We start from the raw sequence: 20,492 nt of genomic DNA, 5'->3' as shown, positions 1-20,492 counted from the left end.
GCTCTCATGATCGAAGCAGGCATTACCGTACATGCCGGATTACCTGTAGCAGGGGATTCAAATACCCCTAACACAAGTTCTGAGGCTAAGGTGTCAAAACTGGATCCTCAAGAAAAAGATGTTGCTAAGGCTTCACCGCCCGAACCAACATGTCAACCCTCCACCTCTGGGGTAAAAGAGGGAGAGATCAGTCTTACGCCGTTGACAGGCAAATCTAAGATTGATACTAACATTATTGAAATATCTCCTGTTTGGCAGATGTACCAGTCTATATGGGAGAAGATCAATACCAGAAAAGGTATCAATCCGGGATACAGCCGGGTTGATGTTGGAGAAAAATATCCTCGTATTTGGATGACCACCGGAGCCAATCCTCAGGAGGTCAAGGAGTGGTATGAATTTGGGGCGTTAGCCTCAGTTTATACTATATCACCAGCATTTAGCGAAATCAAGGGTCTACCAAGGTGGATCTAAGAAACAGTCTATGATGCTTGGTCAAACAATCCGTCTCTAAACAGAGGAGACGTCTTGGAGTTATATTTTCTCAGTGCAGCTCCAGAACCAGCAGGCAAAGGGAATCATGAAGCTTTTCATTTTATTAAGCTTCGGAGACCCGACACGGAGGCCTTAAACTAGACATGGCCACGGTTCGGTTCCCGGTTCGAACCGAACCGGAACCGGCGGTTCCACGGTTTCGAACACGGGAACCGGAACCGAACCGAGTTACACCTTTGACGGTTCCGGTTCCGAACCGTGAACCGGCGGTTCCGGTTCGGTTCTGAACCGCCGGTTCCGGTTCCGAACCGTCGTTTTTTTTTTTTTTTTTTTAAATTGTATTCAAAATAAATATGCTTTAATTAAATAAAATAAAGGTTGTAATTCTTACAAATATAAAATAATTAACTTATATATATATTCTTACAAAGAATATATTCTTAACTTATTTAATTAACTTATATTGTTATGTAATTAAGTTATATATTCTTACAAAGAATATATTCTTAGAAATATATATTCTTACAAATATTCTATCTAATATATTTAACTTAAAAATTGCAATTGCAAATTTGCAATTTATTCTAACAAAGAATATATTCTAACAAATATATATTCTTACAAATATTCTATCAAATATATTTAACTAGGAGTACAAATATATTCTTACAAATATTCTATCAAATATATTCTTACAAATTTGCAATTGCAATTTTTAAGTTAAATATATTTGATAGAATATTTGTAAGAATATATATTTCTAAGAATATATTCTTACAAATATTGCATAATTACTTTATTTGAATCAACTACTTATAAATTACAATTCTTACAAATATAATTTAAGTTACACATAACAACTCTTATTAGTATAATTTACAAATTACAACTTTTGGATGCTAAAAAAAAATTACAACTCTTAATTTACAACTTGTAATTTGGGGGAAAAAAGAAATAAAGGAAATAGGACTTGAGCTTAATTATAACATTTAAGTTATAATTAAGTTGCCTACGTATCCCGAAGGAATCAAAGTCCACGTAGTTCTCTTACCTTCGTCTTACCTTTGGTGACACCGCATAATCATGAAGTCTTCTACATGTCGAAGTCGAAGTCATCGTCAAAGTCTTCGCCTTCGGTGCATTGAGATGACTCGCTCGCATCGGTGGTGTCGCCTTCGGTCGTGGATATGGGGTACTCTACGAACAAATCATCCCATTTATTTTCTTGCTCTCTTGCTTCGGCTAATGTATGATCTTTGAGCAATAGTTGGGCTTCAAGATTATGCGGTGCCATTTGGGATCTTCGTTCATCGAGCATGTATCCCGTTTCGCTAAATGCTTGCTCGACCGCTACAGTTGATGCGGGGACGGAAAAGACTTCTTTCGCCATGATTGCAAGGATAGGGTATTGGCCTTGCTTAATCGACCACCAATTCAATACGTCCACGTCATTTGGCCCTGCATTAAGCAATTCGCCTCCCTTTGGCTCGGAAAGGTATTCTTCTAATTCAGAATATTGTGTATGACCACCACTATGACCTTTGTTGGCGAAATTTTTTTGAAGCATTTGACCCGCTTGAGTACTAGTGTCAAATCCATAAGAGGAAGACCCGGTACTCCTCACAGTTTGTTTTCGAGAAATATTTGGACCATATTTTGAAGTAAAATCTAGATAAAGGTTTTGTAAATCACAATAAAGCCTAGTTTTGATATCCATAAAGTTCGGCATATCCAAAGCATCATAAGTAACACCCTCGCTATATCTTATATCGTTAAAAAATTGATAATAAATTTCTAAAAGGCCACAAACACCTTCGTATTTGAAAGACGGGTCTAAACATTTTGCAATTAAAAAAATGTTAGGAATATATTTGAAATATTTTAACCATTTCAAAACCATAAAAGTAACGGATCTTTGTAAAAAAAATTTATTACTACAAACACTTAATTGAGCCATAATCACTGTACAATGAACAAGAACACGTGAGCAAGTAGGATAATAAACACCCGATAAATCTTTAGTAGCGGCCTCAAAAACTTTAAGTAATTGCACAAGATCATAACAATCATCCCAATAAGATGTCAATAAAATCATAGAGCTCACTTCACTTGTAAAAAAATTTACTAATAAATCCTTAAATTCGTATGTTGAATTCAACATATCATATGTTGAATTCCACCTAGTGCACACGTCTATGTTAAAGCACTTGCTACGTCCAGTTTGAGCTTTACAAAATTTTAGCCATGACCTATGTAATTTTTGCTTATCACGTAACATCTCAACAGCTTGCCTAATTGGTTTTATTGATTTATCCAAAGCCTTAAGGCCATCCTGAACACACAAATTTAAGATATGAGCAATGCAACGAGTATGAAAATACTTACCTTGTAGCGAAGGATTACATGCACAAATTAAAGAAGGCACACTAGCGGTATTGGCGCTAGCATTGTCAAAACCAATTGAAAATATTTTTTCAGTAATCTTGAATTGTTGCAAAATTTTCAAGATAATAAGAGCAATATTTTCGGCGGTATGAGCACAATTGAATTTTTTGAAAGCAATAACACGTTTGTTCAAATTCCATTGCAAATCGACCCAATGAACAGTCATACCCATATAGGAATTATGTTGAAATGCACATGTCCAAATATCGGAGCACACAGAAACTCTATGTGGTAAAGTAGTCAAAATATTACGCAATTGAATTTTATATCTTCTAGCTAATTTAACTATGGTTCTAGTCATAGTTGTACGTGGGATTCTTCTAGCTAAGGGATTATATGCTAATTTCATGGCGCCTTCAAACCTCATGCTATCGGCAAATTGAAAAGCAAGAGATTCCGTACTAACAAATCTCGCCATAACTTCCCTAGCAACAATATCGTTATACTTAAAAAGAGAGATTTCGGGCGTACCTTGCTCGCCGAGGGTAGAGGTGAGTTGCGTTTGTTTACCTTTGCCTTTGGTGGGAGGATGCACATTGTTGATATGCTTGTTGTAGGTGCCATAATCATTCCCCGCGTTGAAAACATAAGATTTGCCACAAAGGTTGCACACGGCCTTCGTGACAGTTTTGCCGGTTTCGGGGTCTTTCACTTGTACTTTTTTGAAGTACACCGTGAAGACGTTGGACCGCGGAGCTCGTGCTTTCTTGCTTGGTGTCGATCGTTGAGGTCGGACCGGTCCCATCTCGTCCATCTCGTTCATCTCGTCCTCCAAATCGATGGCTTCGGCATCGGCTTGTTCATCTTGGTATGTGGATGGAATTTCTTCATCGGATTGTTGTTGAGCAAGGCGCTCCGCCATTTCCGCATCGGCACGGATTTGTTCATCCTCTATTTCTTCTCGTTCACGGCGATTGGGCACCCTTTGGAAATGAGAATTAGGATTCTCACTCCCAATATAGGTTGCTTCGTCAAGATCTCGAATAACAACCCCACGTTGGCGTCGAGGGGCACGGGGTTTATTTCCAATGGTAGCAGTGTAGTCAACGGGAGTTTTTCCCTTGCCACCACTACGACCAGAGCCGGAAGCAGCCATTTTTGTAGTGAGATGAAAGAAGGAAGAAGAGTAGTAGAGAGAGTAGTGCAGAGAGAGAGTATTTGTGGAGAGAAAGAGAGTAATATAGAGAAATTAATATAGAGAGAAAGAGAGTGCAGAGACTAATTTAGAGAGTAACAAAGTAATATAGAGAGAGGTTTTGTAGAGAGAATTGCAGAGAAATAATGAGGATATGATAGTTGGTGTGAGGAAAAATGAAGAGAATTAGGGGTGTATTTATAGGAAGATGTTGAGGTGAATTTGAGGTGAATTTGGTGTTTGAATTTGAAATTTGAAAAATGGGAACATACGCTCCTATGGCAGTCAGACAAAGCTCTGCAAAGCATGCCAATCAATTCACTATGCTGCCAGCCCATCTCACACTTTAATTTTCAGCCAAAAGCGCACGCAAATCGAGGTCTGGCGGTTCTGGCGGTTCTGGCGGTTCCGGGCCGGTTCCACGGTTCCACGGTTCCACGGTTCCGGTTCCGGTTTGGAACCGGGAACCGGCGGTTCCAGAAAATGGAACCGTAACCGAACCGGTTTGAGCCGATTTCGATTCCGGTTCGGAACCGTCTCCAACGGTTCCGGTTTCGGAACCGCCGGTTTCGGTCCGGTTCCCGGTTCCGGTTTTTTTGGCCACCTCTACCTTAAACAGAATTAAGGCACCAGATCACCAGATCTCCATCGTCACTACTTTTACGGAGGATCAAATCTCTATAAGACGTGCATAGGGACTAGACATGGCCACGGTTCGGTTCCCGGTTCGAACCGAACCGGAACCGGCGGTTCCACGGTTCCGAACACGGGAACCGGAACCGAACCGAGTTACACCTTTGACGGTTCCGGTTCCGAACCGTGAACCGGCGGTTCCGGTTCGGTTCTGAACCGCCGGTTCCGGTTCCGAACCGTCGTTTTTTTTTTTTTTTTTTTTTTTTAAATTGTATTCAAATTAAATATGCTTTAATTAAATAAAATAAAGGTTGTAATTCTTACAAATATAAAATAATTAACTTATATATATATTCTTACAAAGAATATATTCTTAACTTATTTAATTAACTTATATTGTTATGTAATTAAGTTATATATTCTTACAAAGAATATATTCTTAGAAATATATATTCTTACAAATATTCTATCTAATATATTTAACTTAAAAATTGCAATTGCAAATTTGCAATTTATTCTAACAAAGAATATATTCTAACAAATATATATTCTTACAAATATTCTATCAAATATATTTAACTAGGAGTACAAATATATTCTTACAAATATTCTATCAAATATATTCTTACAAATTTGCAATTGCAATTTTTAAGTTAAATATATTTGATAGAATATTTGTAAGAATATATATTTCTAAGAATATATTCTTACAAATATTGCATAATTACTTTATTTGAATCAACTACTTATAAATTACAATTCTTACAAATATAATTTAAGTTACACATAACAACTCTTATTAGTATAATTTACAAATTACAACTTTTGGATGCTAAAAAAAAATTACAACTCTTAATTTACAACTTGTAATTTGGGGGAAAAAAGAAATAAAGGAAATAGGACTTGAGCTTAATTATAACATTTAAGTTATAATTAAGTTGCCTACGTATCCCGAAGGAATCAAAGTCCACGTAGTTCTCTTACCTTCGTCTTACCTTTGGTGACACCGCATAATCATGAAGTCTTCTACATGTCGAAGTCGAAGTCATCGTCAAAGTCTTCGCCTTCGGTGCATTGAGATGACTCGCTCGCATCGGTGGTGTCGCCTTCGGTCGTGGATATGGGGTACTCTACGAACAAATCATCCCATTTATTTTCTTGCTCTCTTGCTTCGGCTAATGTATGATCTTTGAGCAATAGTTGGGCTTCAAGATTATGCGGTGCCATTTGGGATCTTCGTTCATCGAGCATGTATCCCGTTTCGCTAAATGCTTGCTCGACCGCTACAGTTGATGCGGGGACGGAAAAGACTTCTTTCGCCATGATTGCAAGGATAGGGTATTGGCCTTGCTTAATCGACCACCAATTCAATACGTCCACGTCATTTGGCCCTGCATTAAGCAATTCGCCTCCCTTTGGCTCGGAAAGGTATTCTTCTAATTCAGAATATTGTGTATGACCACCACTATGACCTTTGTTGGCGAAATTTTTTTGAAGCATTTGACCCGCTTGAGTACTAGTGTCAAATCCATAAGAGGAAGACCCGGTACTCCTCACAGTTTGTTTTCGAGAAATATTTGGACCATATTTTGAAGTAAAATCTAGATAAAGGTTTTGTAAATCACAATAAAGCCTAGTTTTGATATCCATAAAGTTCGGCATATCCAAAGCATCATAAGTAACACCCTCGCTATATCTTATATCGTTAAAAAATTGATAATAAATTTCTAAAAGGCCACAAACACCTTCGTATTTGAAAGACGGGTCTAAACATTTTGCAATTAAAAAAATGTTAGGAATATATTTGAAATATTTTAACCATTTCAAAACCATAAAAGTAACGGATCTTTGTAAAAAAATTTTATTACTACAAACACTTAATTGAGCCATAATCACTGTACAATGAACAAGAACACGTGAGCAAGTAGGATAATAAACACCCGATAAATCTTTAGTAGCGGCCTCAAAAACTTTAAGTAATTGCACAAGATCATAACAATCATCCCAATAAGATGGCAATAAAATCATAGAGCTCACTTCACTTGTAAAAAAATTTACTAATAAATCCTTAAATTCGTATGTTGAATTCAACATATCATATGTTGAATTCCACCTAGTGCACACGTCTATGTTAAAGCACTTGCTACGTCCAGTTTGAGCTTTACAAAATTTTAGCCATGACCTATGTAATTTTTGCTTATCACGTAACATCTCAACAGCTTGCCTAATTGGTTTTATTGATTTATCCAAAGCCTTAAGGCCATCCTGAACACACAAATTTAAGATATGAGCAATGCAACGAGTATGAAAATACTTACCTTGTAGCGAAGGATTACATGCACAAATTAAAGAAGGCACACTAGCGGTATTGGCGCTAGCATTGTCAAAACCAATTGAAAATATTTTTTCAGTAATCTTGAATTGTTGCAAAATTTTCAAGATAATAAGAGCAATATTTTCGGCGGTATGAGCACAATTGAATTTTTTGAAAGCAATAACACGTTTGTTCAAATTCCATTGCAAATCGACCCAATGAACAGTCATACCCATATAGGAATTATGTTGAAATGCACATGTCCAAATATCGGAGCACACAGAAACTCTATGTGGTAAAGTAGTCAAAATATTACGCAATTGAATTTTATATCTTCTAGCTAATTTAACTATGGTTCTAGTCATAGTTGTACGTGGGATTCTTCTAGCTAAGGGATTATATGCTAATTTCATGGCGCCTTCAAACCTCATGCTATCGGCAAATTGAAAAGCAAGAGATTCCGTACTAACAAATCTCGCCATAACTTCCCTAGCAACAATATCGTTATACTTAAAAAGAGAGATTTCGGGCGTACCTTGCTCGCCGAGGGTAGAGGTGAGTTGCGTTTGTTTACCTTTGCCTTTGGTGGGAGGATGCACATTGTTGATATGCTTGTTGTAGGTGCCATAATCATTCCCCGCGTTGAAAACATAAGATTTGCCACAAAGGTTGCACACGGCCTTCGTGACAGTTTTGCCGGTTTCGGGGTCTTTCACTTGTACTTTTTTGAAGTACACCGTGAAGACGTTGGACCGCGGAGCTCGTGCTTTCTTGCTCGGTGTCGATCGTTGAGGTCGGACCGGTCCCATCTCGTCCATCTCGTTCATCTCGTCCTCCAAATCGATGGCTTCGGCATCGGCTTGTTCATCTTGGTATGTGGATGGAATTTCTTCATCGGATTGTTGTTGAGCAAGGCGCTCCGCCATTTCCGCATCGGCACGGATTTGTTCATCCTCTATTTCTTCTCGTTCACGGCGATTGGGCACCCTTTGGAAATGAGAATTAGGATTCTCACTCCCAATATAGGTTGCTTCGTCGAGATCTCGAATAACAACCCCACGTTGGCGTCGAGGGGCACGGGGTTTATTTCCAATGGTAGCAGTGTAGTCAACGGGAGTTTTTCCCTTGCCACCACTACGACCAGAGCCGGAAGCAGCCATTTTTGTAGTGAGATGAAAGAAGGAAGAAGTGTAGTAGAGAGAGTAGTGCAGAGAGATAGTATTTGTGGAGAGAAAGAGAGTAATATAGAGAAATTAATATAGAGAGAAAGAGAGTGCAGAGACTAATTTAGAGAGTAACAAAGTAATATAGAGAGAGGTTTTGTAGAGAGAATTGCAGAGAAATAATGAGGATATGATAGTTGGTGTGAGGAAAAATGAAGAGAATTAGGGGTGTATTTATAGGAAGATGTTGAGGTGAATTTGAGGTGAATTTGGTGTTTGAATTTGAAATTTGAAAAATGGGAACATACGCTCCTATGGCAGTCAGACAAAGCTCTGCAAAGCATGCCAATCAATTCACTATGCTGCCAGCCCATCTCACACTTTAATTTTCAGCCAAAAGCGCACGCAAATCGAGGTCTGGCGGTTCTGGCGGTTCTGGCGGTTCCGGGCCGGTTCCACGGTTCCACGGTTCCACGGTTCCGGTTCCGGTTTGGAACCGGGAACCGGCGGTTCCAGAAAATGGAACCGTAACCGAACCGGTTTGAGCCGATTTCGATTCCGGTTCGGAACCGTCTCCAACGGTTCCGGTTCCGGAACCGCCGGTTTCGGTCCGGTTCCCGGTTCCGGTTTCTTTGGCCACCTCTACCTTAAACAGAATTAAGGCACCAGATCACCAGATCTCCATCGTCACTACTTTTACGGAGGATCAAATCTCTATAAGACGTGCATAGGGACTAGACATGGCCACGGTTCGGTTCCCGGTTCGAACCGAACCGGAACCGGCGGTTCCACGGTTCCGAACACGGGAACCGGAACCGAACCGAGTTACACCTTTGACGGTTCCGGTTCCGAACCGTGAACCGGCGGTTCCGGTTCGGTTCTGAACCGCCGGTTCCGGTTCCGAACCGTCGTTTTTTTTTTTTTTTTTTTTTTAAATTGTATTCAAATTAAATATGCTTTAATTAAATAAAATAAAGGTTGTAATTCTTACAAATATAAAATAATTAACTTATATATATATTCTTACAAAGAATATATTCTTAACTTATTTAATTAACTTATATTGTTATGTAATTAAGTTATATATTCTTACAAAGAATATATTCTTAGAAATATATATTCTTACAAATATTCTATCTAATATATTTAACTTAAAAATTGCAATTGCAAATTTGCAATTTATTCTAACAAAGAATATATTCTAACAAATATATATTCTTACAAATATTCTATCAAATATATTTAACTAGGAGTACAAATATATTCTTACAAATATTCTATCAAATATATTCTTACAAATTTGCAATTGCAATTTTTAAGTTAAATATATTTGATAGAATATTTGTAAGAATATATATTTCTAAGAATATATTCTTACAAATATTGCATAATTACTTTATTTGAATCAACTACTTATAAATTACAATTCTTACAAATATAATTTAAGTTACACATAACAACTCTTATTAGTATAATTTACAAATTACAACTTTTGGATGCTAAAAAAAAATTACAACTCTTAATTTACAACTTGTAATTTGGGGGAAAAAAGAAATAAAGGAAATAGGACTTGAGCTTAATTATAACATTTAAGTTATAATTAAGTTGCCTACGTATCCCGAAGGAATCAAAGTCCACGTAGTTCTCTTACCTTCGTCTTACCTTTGGTGACACCGCATAATCATGAAGTCTTCTACATGTCGAAGTCGAAGTCATCGTCAAAGTCTTCGCCTTCGGTGCATTGAGATGACTCGCTCGCATCGGTGGTGTCGCCTTCGGTCGTGGATATGGGGTACTCTACGAACAAATCATCCCATTTATTTTCTTGCTCTCTTGCTTCGGCTAATGTATGATCTTTGAGCAATAGTTGGGCTTCAAGATTATGCGGTGCCATTTGGGATCTTCGTTCATCGAGCATGTATCCCGTTTCGCTAAATGCTTGCTCGACCGCTACAGTTGATGCGGGGACGGAAAAGACTTCTTTCGCCATGATTGCAAGGATAGGGTATTGGCCTTGCTTAATCGACCACCAATTCAATACGTCCACGTCATTTGGCCCTGCATTAAGCAATTCGCCTCCCTTTGGCTCGGAAAGGTATTCTTCTAATTCAGAATATTGTGTATGACCACCACTATGACCTTTGTTGGCGAAATTTTTTTGAAGCATTTGACCCGCTTGAGTACTAGTGTCAAATCCATAAGAGGAAGACCCGGTACTCCTCACAGTTTGTTTTCGAGAAATATTTGGACCATATTTTGAAGTAAAATCTAGATAAAGGTTTTGTAAATCACAATAAAGCCTAGTTTTGATATCCATAAAGTTCGGCATATCCAAAGCATCATAAGTAACACCCTCGCTATATCTTATATCGTTAAAAAATTGATAATAAATTTCTAAAAGGCCACAAACACCTTCGTATTTGAAAGACGGGTCTAAACATTTTGCAATTAAAAAAATGTTAGGAATATATTTGAAATATTTTAACCATTTCAAAACCATAAAAGTAACGGATCTTTGTAAAAAAATTTTATTACTACAAACACTTAATTGAGCCATAATCACTGTACAATGAACAAGAACACGTGAGCAAGTAGGATAATAAACACCCGATAAATCTTTAGTAGCGGCCTCAAAAACTTTAAGTAATTGCACAAGATCATAACAATCATCCCAATAAGATGGCAATAAAATCATAGAGCTCACTTCACTTGTAAAAAAATTTACTAATAAATCCTTAAATTCGTATGTTGAATTCAACATATCATATGTTGAAATCCACCTAGTGCACACGTCTATGTTAAAGCACTTGCTACGTCCAGTTTGAGCTTTACAAAATTTTAGCCATGACCGATGTAATTTTTGCTTATCACGTAACATCTCAACAGCTTGCCTAATTGGTTTTATTGATTTATCCAAAGCCTTAAGGCCATCCTGAACACACAAATTTAAGATATGAGCAATGCAACGAGTATGAAAATACTTACCTTGTAGCGAAGGATTACATGCACAAATTAAAGAAGGCACACTAGCGGTATTGGCGCTAGCATTGTCAAAACCAATTGAAAATATTTTTTCAGTAATCTTGAATTGTTGCAAAATTTTCAAGATAATAAGAGCAATATTTTTGGCGGTATGAGCACAATTGAATTTTTTGAAAGCAATAACACGTTTGTTCAAATTCCATTGCAAATCGACCCAATGAACAGTCATACCCATTATATCGGAGCACACAGAAACTCTATGTGGTAAAGTAGTCAAAATATTACGCAATTGAATTTTATATCTTCTAGCTAATTTAACTATGGTTCTAGTCATAGTTGTACGTGGGATTCTTCTAGCTAAGGGATTATATGCTAATTTCATGGCGCCTTCAAACCTCATGCTATCGGCAAATTGAAAAGCAAGAGATTCCGTACTAACAAATCTCGCCATAACTTCCCTAGCAACAATATCGTTATACTTAAAAAGAGAGATTTCGGGCGTACCTTGCTCGCCGAGGGTAGAGGTGAGTTGCGTTTGTTTACCTTTGCCTTTGGTGGGAGGATGCACATTGTTGATATGCTTGTTGTAGGTGCCATAACCATTCCCCGCGTTGAAAACATAAGATTTGCCACAAAGGTTGCACACGGCCTTCGTGACAGTTTTGCCGGTTTCGGGGTCTTTCACTTGTACTTTTTTGAAGTACACCGTGAAGACGTTGGACCGCGGAGCTCGTGCTTTCTTGCTCGGTGTCGATCGTTGAGGTCGGACCGGTCCCATCTCGTCCATCTCGTTCATCTCGTCCTCCAAATCGATGGCTTCGGCATCGGCTTGTTCATCTTGGTATGTGGATGGAATTTCTTCATCGGATTGTTGTTGAGCAAGGCGCTCCGCCATTTCCGCATCGGCACGGATTTGTTCATCCTCTATTTCTTCTCGTTCACGGCGATTGGGCACCCTTTGGAAATGAGAATTAGGATTCTCACTCCCAATATAGGTTGCTTCGTCGAGATCTCGAATAACAACCCCACGTTGGCGTCGAGGGGCACGGGGTTTATTTCCAATGGTAGCAGTGTAGTCAACGGGAGTTTTTCCCTTGCCACCACTACGACCAGAGCCGAAAGCAGCCATTTTTGTAGTGAGATGAAAGAAGGAAGAAGAGTAGTAGAGAGAGTAGTGCAGAGAGAGAGTATTTGTGGAGAGAAAGAGAGTAATATAGAGAAAGTAATATAGAGAGAAAGAGAGTGCAGAGACTAATTTAGAGAGTAACAAAGTAATATAGAGAGAGTTTTTGTAGAGAGAATTGCAGAGAAATAATGAGGATATGATAGTTGGTGTGAGGAAAAATGAAGAGAATTAGGGGTGTATTTATAGGAAGATGTTGAGGTGAATTTGAGGTGAATTTGAGATGAATTTGAGGTGAATTTGAGGTGAATTTGTTGTTTGAATTTGAAATTTGAAAAATGGGAACATACGCTCCTATGGCAGTCAGACAAAGCTCTGCAAAGCATGCCAATCAATTCACTATGCTGCCAGCCCATCTCACACTTTAATTTTCAGCCAAAAGCGCACGCAAATCGAGGTCTGGCGGTTCTGGCGGTTCTGGCGGTTCCGGGCCGGTTCCACGGTTCCGGTTCCGGTTTGGAACCGGGAACCGGCGGTTCCAGAAAATGGAACCGTAACCGAACCGGTTTGAGCCGGTTTCGGTTCCGGTTCGGAACCGTCTCTAACGGTTCCGGTTCCGAAACCGCCGGTTTCGGTCCGGTTCCCGGTTTCGGTTCCCGGTTCCGGTTTTTTTGGCCACCTCTAATAGGGACTATGGGTCTGTCTCACGGAGATGGACAAAGTAAAGTACCAATTCAAGTTCTCTCATAACGCAGGACTTGGATCATTCCTGTTAAATACTATGATAGGAAAAACCACGAGCTTCGCGGAGAAAGCCTTCGAAGAAAAAAGGCAGACTCTCTGGCACAACAAGGTGGTGGGAAGCAAAGAAACCCGGCACAAGTTCTGCAACATGGCTCATTTAGGCCATTGGGTAGATCACATCTGCGCGGAGTGTCCCACGCAGAAGGAACCGGAGTTCGGAAAATGATTCTTTCCAAAGCCTAACAAAAAGAAGTTCCGATTCGACGAATATGAGGAGCACATGACTCCATGTGGACGAGCACCGCGGGCACCAAAAAAGTAAGATGCCCGAAAAAGAAAAGGGTGTCATGTGACTCAAGACAAGAGGACCACCCACAAAAAGAAAAACGACAAAAGTGGGTGGATGAAGACTAATTACTCACTAACAGAAAAGACGAAAGTGGGTAAACCTACAGGAGCTCCACTCACCAAAAGCGGAAGACAAAGCTGAGTGGAAGAAAAATAGCTGGGCCATACCAACAATTATCATAAAAGATAAAAGGAGGGTTCAGCTCCATGTGAAGGCACTAACTAGTGTCGGCAATTATGGCCGACAAAAGAAGGTGGAAGTCACAATCCAAGTTAGCTGGCCACAAAGAAAGGTATCCAAGGCTAACTACCAAGCAATTATAGAGGGCATCAAACCTCTATAAAAGGGCAAGCTCTGGAGAGGAAGAGATCATCGAAAATCACAACGATCTCACACAACACACTCTCTCTAGAATTTATCTTTGTATTTTAAATTTCTGTTTTCAAAGTTTTCAGTTTTTAGTTTTAGTTTTTTTTTTATTTTATGTATACAAGTGTTTAGCTACTAATGAGTAGCTAAAACAAGTTAGTCTCCTCCCTTAGGGAGATTATTATGAAATAAATTAAGTATTTTATAATTCCTCATTAAACGCTTTGTTTTCGCCCAACTTTTCGGTTTAGTAAAAATATTTTCTTTCATTTATCAACAATAGTATTCGACGTCGGAACACAGTGAAGGAGGAAGGTTGCAACCATCTCTTGCGAGTGCGTGGTTGGACGAAGAGCCTAGAGGGCGGAAGGTCCGTAAAATGCAACGAGAACTGACTCCTGAAGGTGACCATTCTGCGAAAGGTATAATGTTGATTTATATTTAGAATTATTTTGAAGTGTTACGGAAGCATGTTGGGCCTGACATTTCTGTATGCGTGTATTAATTAAGCATGATTTATAGACGAAGGGCTATTTGGTCATTTAATTGGCTTTTGGTTACTAAAGTCCTACTTTAAATCTTGTGGCTATATAAGTCTTTAACTATGTGAGTTTGGCTAGATGTGTATTTTTCCCTTAAAAAAACATACAAATACAAGTACTATGAAAGAGAAATAGTAAACCCCTATTTTATTTCATCATTTGTGCCGCCTGAGTTTCTTCATCTTCTTCTTTTCTGTTCTTCATGCGTCTTTCTTTTTCTTTTTTCTACTGCGTCGTCTTTTTATTTTTCTTCTTCTTCTGCAAAATAGCTTCATCCTCTTCTTCTTAATTCTCATAAATAATACCGGTGAAATTGTATTTCCAGAATTATGTAAAGTTGAATGCTTCGATAGCCCTAAATCACTGGAGTGAATGCGTCGAAATAACAATTATAGTGGCGTCTGAAATATAACACCATTTCTTCTTCTTCTTCTCTTTTTCTTTCAACGGAGTTATTATTCAAGTTCTTTCAAAATAGTTATCCTCTATCTAAAAAGATTCAAGAAATGTTCTTTATGTAGTGTTTAAGTAGATCGAAGTTAATTTTTATTCAAAAGTTCATCTTCTCCTCAATTAAGAAGAAAAAAAAATCAAGATTTTGAAAATTTCTTATTTAAGATAAATTTCTTGGTGTAGTTGCTGGATTATTGCTGAAATTCATGTTTATGTAATTTGTGTGTTTTCAAATGTTGTTTGATTTTGGATAAAAAACTGCATTATTGTTGATTCGAAATCTATGAGAAAAAAAAATTGAATTTTTACTTCATACATGATTTTTCAAATATAGCTAAAACTTTGAAAAAATAACTGTTAAAAATTGTCGGGAAAATATGACCGTTGAACTGGTCTTTTATATTATACTCCCTCCGTCCACGAAATATTGTCCTACTTGCCCATTTTTCTTTGTCCACAAAGTAATGCCCTACTCTGCTTTTTGTACCACTACACCATTTTTTCTTTCATTTATTTACTATCAATTGCTACTAATGGACCCACCTTACAACAATTTATTTCATTTTTATATTCTATATTTATTACACTTTATTACTAGTGAACCCACCACACAACAACTTTAACACTTTAATCAACTACTCTTATATTTCACTCACAACCACTTTATCAGCTTTCTTAAAATCTGTGCCAAACAGTAAATAAGGCAATACTTTGTGGACGGAGGGAGTACGTAGATTTGTCTCTTTCTTTTTACCATTTTTAAATTCCGCAATTTAAAATATTCAAATTTAATACAAATCGGTTGGAGATTGAAGATTCTGGTTTGCCTCTATGCGGCGGAGCAAATAATACAAATTCTCCAACATAAGATTTCTTTTAATTAATCCAAAAAAAGTCTTCTTTTTCTTTTATTTAGGTATATAACATTATTTCTGTTTCTTTCAATTTATACAAGATATATATATATATATATATATATATATATATATATATATATATATATATATATATATATATTTTTTAAATCAGAAATGCTATCAGTTGAAATCCACGACGGCTGATATTTTCGGCAAGTGTGTCATCGATTCTCCAACATTAAGAGACAAAATTTCTTCTCCAACATTTAGATTTTTGTCATTCTTAAAATTGTTTTGTTCTTTTATCCCTTTTTTAACTTTCTACCATTAACAAAGGAAGCGTTGGTGCGGTGGAGCACAAAGACTTCTTCTCCATCACACGGTACAAAATTCTAACTATATATATAAATATATGAGTTAATATATAAAACTATCCACTTTCATATTGTAAAGATAAAAATTGTCCACTAAGATAAAAATAATAAAAACTGTCCATTTTTTGATTGAAAAGACAGAAATACCCCTTACTTTAAAATTTTAAAAAATGGCCACTCATTTCTCTCTTTCTCTCCTCTCTCTCTTCACCTTCACGTCACTCTCTCTCTCTCTCTCTCTCTCTCTCTCTCTCTCTCCCTCTTCCTCTCCTTCTCGTCCTCGCTGCCGCTCCACAGTTGCCGCCCACCACCACCACTACACTGCTGTTCTGAGACGGAGGGAGCCGCGCACGCGGCAGCGTTGCTCCGCCACTGCTGACTTGCCCCACCCCTGAATTCCAATTCAACTCGCCACGGCAGATCTGGCGCGGGCAATAGAGGATGGCGTCGGACGGCGGTGGGGGGCGCGGAGGCTGGTGAGGATCTGGTGGTTCTGGCGGCGGAGCTAGGGGGTTTTGCTGCGGAAACCCTAGATCTGAAGCGGCGTTCTCGGATTCGACGGCGACGTGGTGCTGCGTGGTGGCGCAGAGGCTGGTGAGGATATCTGGTGGTTCTGGCGGCGGAGCTCGGCCACCTGCGCCATCAGCTCCTCCATGTGCTTCTGCTTCCGGAGGCGGCTCCGCCGCGCCGACTCTCGGTTGGAGTCTTGTTTGATTGTTCTTAACTTTTCTTCCAGAAATTGTTATTTTCGAAGATTGTTATCCCGAGCTCAAGAATTTTTACAGATTAGAATGGCAGTCTGTTATGCATGATATAGTTAAAGGCCAATTTATAGAAATTGTCATGACTCTATTGGATTCTCTATTTTCAAGGCCAATTTGACAGGTATATTGATTCTTATGTAAGGCCAAAATGAGTCCATTTATTTGAATGAAGTGGTGCCCAGAAGCTTTTGTTCACAAATTGCGGTGGAAATACTTGATGCAGAATTCGGTATTTGAAATATTTGAAATGAAAACTTATAATTATTGTAAAAAATAAAATGAGTAATATTTTTTTTAGTGTTGATTTGTGGATTTTATTAAAGTGATTTGATCGATTGAAAAAGAAACATATTTTGGATAATTGATTAATGTTCTTAATTCATAACCAAATTTATGAATTCACAACATAATATTCTTGAATTGACGCTCAAATCTATGAATTCACAACTTAATATTCTTGAATTCACAACGAGATCTATGAATTCACAACTAAAACTTGAATTCACAACCAAAATAAATTATAGTTTTAATTGTGAATTCAAACTTTAAAAACCCCAAATTCACAACCAAAATAAATTCTAGTTGTGAATTAAATTCAGGTTGTGAATTCGACTGATTGTGAATTCACAACCAACATAAATCTGGTTGTGAATTAAATTTTGGTTGTGAATTTGTTTGTTGTGAATTCACAACCAAAAAATTCTAGTTGTGAATTAAATTTTGGTTGTGAATTCGACTGGTTGTGAATTAAATTTTGGTTGTGAATTCGACTAGTTGTGAATTTACAAACAAAAAATTCTGATTGTGAATTCGACTGGTTGTGAATTCTCAATTCACAACCAAAAAATTTTGGTTGTGAATTCACACTGGTTGTGAATTGCGGGATTTTTTAAAGGGGTGATGTAAAGTGGATATTTTTTTAATTTTTAATGTGAAGGGTATTTTGGTAACAGTGGACATTTTTTAAGTTTTTTATTTTAGTGGACATTTTTTATCTTTACAATATGAAAGTGGCCATTTTAAAAATCCACTCTAAATATATTTTTAATGTCATTTACACACGTTTAAACGAAAATCAATTTATGGAGATGACTTCACATCACATGATTCTAATGGTGGGCTTCAAGCTTCATATCTCAATCTTAGAGAATTGCTAGTAGTTTAGTTGCACATAGATATAATTTGATCGCGCGTATTTACTTTTTTTATAAAAATATTTCTTCATCAAAATTCTGAAAAATAAAATGGTAGTTTCATTACTTACATGACTGTTTTATTTTTTGATTTTATTTTGTAGTTGCTTCATATGGTTGAATTTTAAGATATTCATAGCATATGTATTAGTAATTTAGCTTTTTATATTTATTTTAACTTTTGTGAACTTGCTAACTTTTATTCACATATTCGTGTCTTTATTTATTCTTTAGTGACTCAACGACAATTTTGATTTTGTCTTCTTTTCAATCTTTTGTTTGTAGATCTGTGGTAGTGTGGTGTCACATTATTTATTTTCTTTGCGTTTTTTTTTTTGTATGAGTTTGGACTGAAGGCGAAATCAAATGAACTAATGTTCGTCTGTGTATGACAATTTTATTTTTAATTTGTTTCCTCCTCATTTAAATTGTTTCATTTTCTTTTCTAATTTTTTTCATAGACTCTAGCTTTGCTTACGAGTGATGCATAATGTCATTGTAAACTTTAGGATAACTCATTACTTTTAACATGGTGTTAAATTTAAATAATTTGTAGTACTATCATTTAGTTCAGGCAAACTTTAAAATATTGGTCATCATGTTTCATAAACATAAGGTGTGCACATTTCTTTCTTGGTTCAGATATCTTCTCTACATGCAACATTTTTTTTTGAAAGGTGCTCTACATACAGTTTTGTATTTAGTTTCCAACCATGTATGACTCACCCCTGGATGTTAATTTCCCAATCGACGCAGGTAATTATTTAAAGTTGAGTCTCATCATACAAGAGCAGATTTTGAGACTGCATCAATATATAGATGACATATATTTTTAAATTTTAAATATATATTTGTGCAATATATTAGATCAAATAAAATAATATCTAAATAATTTAAATGAATTGAAATTATTGTTTTTTTGTTATTAATTAATCAATGATATTTTCGTTATTTTAGATAATTTAAAATTTTAAAAAGATGTAAAATATATATTGACATGTGCATCGCACGCGATGGACTTACTACTAGAAAATACTCTCTCCGTCCCAACTTTTAATATCCATATAATAAACGTGATTGGATGTGTTGTGAGTATAATAAGGGTCTCACCTTTTATGTGAGTGTTAAAATAATTAAAGTGGAGCAAGAGTCCAACCTAATTTTACTAAAAATAAAAATGGATATCAAAATGTGGAACGGTCAAAAAAGAAAAGATGGATACTAAAAGTTGGTATAGAGGAAGTAATATATTTAGTTTAGATTAGGATAAAAAAAAAAGTTTGAATAGAATATTTTAGAAAGTAAGTGTATGATTGAAATACTTCGAATGATTTTTCTTTATTATACAATTTCCATCCAATCACGTTGGTAAGTGTAATTTTCAAATTTTTCGAAAGTGTAATATTTTAGAAAGTAAGTGTACGATATCCGTTGATACTGGGTTGATTTGTTCACTTTTTATTGTCACAACATGAGTGGTATTAAAGAGTTTATATATTTCATTTCGATGGTTATTGAGAAAAGGATGAGAATTGGATATTAGATGGTTTTGATATTCATATATAAAGTGTGTACTTCTATAGCAGAAATGTCTTATGAGCGTGTATTGAAACATTTTAATGAACTAGGGTTCCTAAATGTGAAAGGGCATCTACATTTAAGATCCTGATAAGGATGTTTCAGAGGATTTATTTTATTTTTATTTATTTTTATCACTGATGAGGTTTATTATAAAAGAATAATACAGTTTCTAGATGCTCTTGGTTGGGAGAAATTGAATTATTTGTTATATTTTACTCAAGTTTTATTGCCAACTAAAATAGTGAGTGAATTGGGGGATAGAGCAACAGATGAAAGGGCAGAAAACATTAAGCTAGGAAGACGCGTAAGATGGGGAGGATCAGATGGCAACAGACATTGAATTGTAGATGACAGATGAAAGGAAAATGGTAGATGACATTGAAGAATACGGTGGGGATGATGACGAGGAAGAGGCCATATCAGAATATATATATATTAGAATGGTCACTTAGATAGACTAATTTGCATACTAATCAAGATCATGTGGTGTTAAACGCGACAAACATTGCCATAGAGTTATTTTTACTCCAAGGGTGACAACCTTGAGGTTGTATTTTGTATTTAACCCTAAAAACTATTACTATAATTTAAAAATATTTGAATTTTTAAAATAATTATAATTAAGCAACTATGTAACTTTTTTTAGAAGGAAACAAAATGACATCTATTTAACTTTTTCACCAACAAGCGAAAACAAAATGAAAAAAGAGCATGATGTTCAACATTAGAGATAAATAAGAGCGAACAAAAATTAATTTTGATACTTTAAATAATCATAACTTATTCATTTCAATTTTATTTATTTATAATTTGTACATCGAAGATCTTTTCGTACCATATTGAATATTTTTCCTTGAATCGTAGTTAATGATTTTTTTGAAAAGAATTAAAATAGAAAAAAAAAGAGTAAATCTGGAGGGAAAAATTGAGAGTAGAGAAAAAATTTGGAGGTAAAAAACTCAGGTTTTATTCCGTC

The sequence above is a fragment of the Salvia miltiorrhiza genome, chromosome 3, assembly GCF_028751815.1.
Source record: "Salvia miltiorrhiza cultivar Shanhuang (shh) chromosome 3, IMPLAD_Smil_shh, whole genome shotgun sequence".
In the NCBI taxonomy this organism is placed as follows: domain Eukaryota; kingdom Viridiplantae; phylum Streptophyta; class Magnoliopsida; order Lamiales; family Lamiaceae; genus Salvia; species Salvia miltiorrhiza.
The sequence above is the reverse complement of the archived record's forward strand: the minus strand, read 5'-3'. Positions refer to the sequence as shown.